At 30.8% G+C, this 5,116-nt stretch overlaps 1 pseudogene; it reads left to right on the top strand.

Annotated features, from left to right (window-relative positions):
- The first annotated feature begins 238 nt into the window (after positions 1–238).
- LOC142318131 (synaptojanin-1 pseudogene) lies at positions 239–4,568 on the top strand (annotated as a pseudogene).
- Positions 4,569–5,116: the final 548 nt, after the last annotated feature.

Below are 5,116 nucleotides of genomic sequence, written 5' to 3'. Positions count from 1 at the left end.
ACAAAATTAAAATTACTTATATATTTTTCAAAATCTATAAATTTTACTTATTTTCCAAAATTAGAAACCTGAGAGATTAATTCTATTATTATACTTTTTTTTAATTTAAAAAACATGTAAACTATTTAATTATAATATTTGATTTTATTGTTAAGATAAGAAGTAATTACTCTGATTTAAACAAAATATACTTTAAAAATGGATTAGATCATGTTATTTAAAAAAATTAATAGTAAGTGAACAGAACACGAACAAATTATTGGTCTGTCAAAAATTTTTTAATATTAACTCCGTTCAATTGAAATTTAATCAATTTTAGTTAATCTACTAATTTAGCTAACAATGGCTATGGGAAAAGTATTACGTGTATTTGAGAAGAAAACTTCTGATACCGATACACCATATAGTGTTTTACTAAATCATAGAAACAAAAATGAATCTATATTGTTTGAATCAGATGCAGTAGCTGTTCTTTCTCCTCAAGAGACAGAAGCTGTACTGCGTCAATATACCAAAATTTTAGATGCTTATACATGTTTAGGAGTTTTACAATTGAATGTAGAAGATGATCAAACAATTCTTTATCTAGTAACAGTCACTGGTTGTGTATCGGTAGGAAAAATAGGACATTCAGAGATTTTTCGTGTGACGCAAGTTAATTTTATATCGCTACGTAATCAAATTGAAGATGAAGAAAGGATTTCAGAAGTCAGAAAAGTTTTAACCTCAGGAACATTCTATTTTTCTTGGTCATCACAGGGTGAAGCTTTAGATATTACTCTTTGCGCACAAAGAAGTCAAAAGACAAAAGATACTGATAATAGATTTTTTTGGAATCGTATGCAACATGTTCATCTACTACGTTTTGGTGTAAATTGCTCTGATTGGCTAATCAAAGTGATGTGTGGCAGTGTCGATATTAGAACAGTTTACGTTGGACCCAGACAGGCGAGAGCAGCAATAATTTCAAGACTTAGTTCTGAAAGAGCCGGAACAAGATTTAATGTAAGAGGTGTAAATGATGACGGTCATGTAGCAAATTTTGTTGAAACAGAACAAGTCATATACGTAGATGAAGAAATAACATCTTACATACAAGTAAGAGGTTCTGTTCCTTTATTCTGGGAACAACCAGGAGTTCAAGTAGGTTCACATAAAGTAAAGATTTCTAGAGGACCTGAAGCATCGACAGCTGCATTTGAAAAACATTTAACAATGTTAAAGGAACGATATGGACATCAGGTAATCGTAAATTTGCTAGGAACCAGTTTAGTTGGCAGTAAAGAAGGTGAAGGAATGCTTAGTCAGCTATTTCAAACGCAACATAAAGCTTCAAAATCTGGACAAAATATTTCTCATGTAATTTTTGATTATCATCAAGAATGCAAAGGAGGTAATTCAAAAAATTTAAGTAAATTATTAAAAAAAGTTGAAAAACAAATGCAATTATTTTCTGTCTTCTATTGTAAGGGAGATTCAACATTAAATGAACAAAAAGGAACATTTAGAACAAACTGTTTAGATTGTCTCGATAGAACAAATTGTGTACAAACATTTTTTGGTTTAGAAATGTTAAATAAACAATTGCAGTTATTAAATATTGGGGATAAACAACAAATAACATCTAGGTTTGAAGAAGTGTTTCGTCAAATGTGGATAAACAATGGAAATGAAATTAGTAAGATTTATGCAGGCACCGGTGCCATTCAAGGTGGTTCTAAATTAATGGATGGTGCAAGATCAGCAGCACGTACGATACAGAATAATCTATTAGACAGCAGCAAACAAGAAGCATTTGATGTTTTGCTAGTAGGTCATTTATTAAACAGTGAAATAGCGCAGAAGACAAGTCCACTTCTTCCATCAAGTATGATGCATGCACCAAAAAATGTTTTAATGGAAATGTATAAGAAATCACCAAATTTCCTTTATAGTTCGAGTATGCGAGTGGCTGTTGGAACTTACAATGTTAATGGTGGAAAACATTTTCGAAGTGTCGTGTATAGAGATCAATCACTTTCTGACTGGCTTCTTGATTCACCAAAATTGGATGAATCTCAAGCACAAGGCTTTATCAGTGAGAAGGGTTATGATAGTAATGTGCCCATTGATATATTTGCAATAGGTTTTGAAGAAATTGTTGATTTGAACGCCAGTAATATTATGGCAGCTAGTAATGAAAATGCGAAAGCTTGGGCTACAGAATTACAAAAAGTTTTATCCAGAGATGAAGAATATGTAATGCTTACCTACATACAATTGGTAGGTGTATGTTTATATCTGTTTGTGCGTCCAATACATACACCTTATATCAGAGAGTTGGCAGTTGACTCAGTTAAAACAGGTCTAGGAGGTGCAACAGGTAATAAGGGTGCTGTAGCGATTCGTTTTACATATTACAGTATATCTATTTGTTTTCTTTGTGCTCATTTTGCTGCTGGACAGTCACAGGTGAATGAAAGGAATTCAGATTACTCAGAAATTAGTCGTAAAGTTAGTTTTCCTATGGGAGGATCTCTTGAATCACACGATTATATATTCTGGTGCGGGGACTTCAATTATCGCGTTGATATGGACAAAGAAGAAATGAAAGAATTAATTAAACAGAATGCACTTGATGAAATTTTAGAACATGACCAACTGAAAAAGCAACAAAATGAAGGAAACGTTTTTCAGTATTTTATTGAAGGACCAATTAAATTTGCGCCAACTTATAAGTATGACTTGTTTTCAAGTGATTATGATACCAGCGAGAAATGTCGTGCTCCTGCATGGACTGATCGTGTTTTATGGAAAAGACAACAAGATATCTTTAGTGAATTATGTGATCATGACTGGAATAATGGGGAACTGATTTATTACGGCCGTGCTGAATTGAAATTGAGTGATCACCGACCAGTAATAGCAATAATTGATAATGAAATCCTTTTAACTGATGAAGATAAAAGAAAAAAAGTATTTTCAGAAGTAATACAAGAATTGGGACCTCCTGATGCAACCATTATTATTCATGTAAACAATAGTCAAAGTCAAGAAGAATCTATTTTTGATGGTGAATTTTTAAATCTACTTCTACAAGAGCTTGGAGAAATAGGAGAAGTAATTCTTGTTAGATTTGTTGACGATACAATGTGGGTAACATTCAGAGATGGCCGGAATGCTTTGAAAGCTGTTGGAAAAGGAGTATTAAATGTCGGTGGATATACATTACAAATGTGCTTAAGAACACCAAACTGGAAAGACCTAACTGATAGAGAAGTTCAACTATGGAATAACAATACTGTACCACTTTATGACTTCACACAGACATTGGAAATAGATGAAATAAAACAATCAAAAATACCAGTAAGTCCGAGTAAAAGTCCATCAGTTACACCGACAAGACCACCCCTTCCAAATATCCAAAAACCTAAAGCTGGTGTAATAAGTATTTCATCAAAGTTTTCACCAAAAAAGGATTCAGCTCCATCTCAATTTACTTTCAAAGAAAACTGTCCACCTCCAAAAAAAGAAAATTCGGTAACCGATGACTATGACAGTGTCCCAATGCCATCTGGGCCACCTCCACCACCACCATCTGCAACCTGCCCACCTCCTTTACCTCAAAGACAGCCTCCAACTACCACAAATCAACCAGTAAATCCTCCACCAATACCTCCAAGATCACCAAATCCATCAAACAAAAGAATTGTATAAAACAGATATGTTAAAAGTTAGGTTAATCTTTGAATTAGTTAACATACAATAAATCAACAAAACATATATAGTATTAACTGGACTATATATCAGCATTATGTATTGGCTTAAATGTAATTTATGTATGTTGTTATGTAATATAAAGGCTAAACTAAATTAATAATTGATTAATTTAGAATAAACATTAGCTTATTAGTGACTGGCTCACTGAAATAATTTTATTCACACAAATTCCAAGAATATTCTAGAAAAATATTTATTATGATTTTGCATTTAACTAAGTATAAATTGAAATTCAAAGTGTTAAAAAAGTTATACGGTCAAATGTGACTACTACCTAAGGAGAAAAAATTGTAAAGGCGTAACAATTATAAGCAGAATAAATTGAAACAATTTAGTAAATAAAATAAAAACTTAAAATAAATTTAAAAACTGGAGTAAAAATCATTTAACACTAGATAAAAATATTGTACTACTACTGTTTTCTATAGTTTTAGTGATGATACATTGTTATGTTAAGTAAATATTTAATGTATGTTAAGATGAAATTGTTGCCTTTTGAAAATTATACAAAAATTATTTGTAAACAATCTGAATCAGTATTTAAATACATTAGTAGTTTAGTATTCAATTTAAATACCTTTCATTTAAAAATGAGCAGTCTTGATACAAAATGCAGTGATTGCACCAGCCATTAATTAAAGCTGCCTACCATAACCCTTTGAATAAATAAGAAAACGTTTTCTGAAGAATGAACATTGTATGACGTGAAGTACAACTTGCAAAATGACACTCTTACTTGTGACAGCCTCTAAGGGAGTGAGTTAGGATTGTTTATTTCAACTCCTGGCTTGAAAAAGATAATTTTTTATCCATATAATGTTATGTCAAAAACAGTAATATAGAAAAACATATGTTCAAAAAAAATTGATGATTTTATATTTATTCAAATGTTTAAAAATTTACCTGTATTAAGAAATCGTTGCCAATATTTCATCAAGCTCTTTTTTTAGTAAAGAAAGAATATTATCATCAGTGAACAACATAACAAAACATGATAAGATACAAAAATAAATAAAAATTATAACTATTCATTTTTAAATTATGTAAAAACTATTCTATAGGATCTTAAGGAGCTAATTTCCAGAACCTCCTTCAGTGGAGTTAGCAGTAACACTGTTGTTAATGAAACTCCTTTAGTATAAAATGGAATAAGTTATTAGTTAAATGTAATTTGATCATTTTCTATGTTGTCAAATTTAATGTATTTATAGACATTAATTATAGGGTTTATGGGTGTTGAGATCTTTGTTTTATGTTAATTTTACAAATCACCTCACAAAAACAGGAACCAGATTCAAAGAAATAGAAATATAGAAATTAACCAACTAAATCTTAGAAATTTTATAGCAGCGCATAA

Source organism: Lycorma delicatula, chromosome 1, assembly GCF_047948215.1.
Source record: "Lycorma delicatula isolate Av1 chromosome 1, ASM4794821v1, whole genome shotgun sequence".
NCBI lineage: Eukaryota > Metazoa > Arthropoda > Insecta > Hemiptera > Fulgoridae > Lycorma > Lycorma delicatula.
This window is presented reverse-complemented; position numbering and strand designations above follow the sequence as displayed.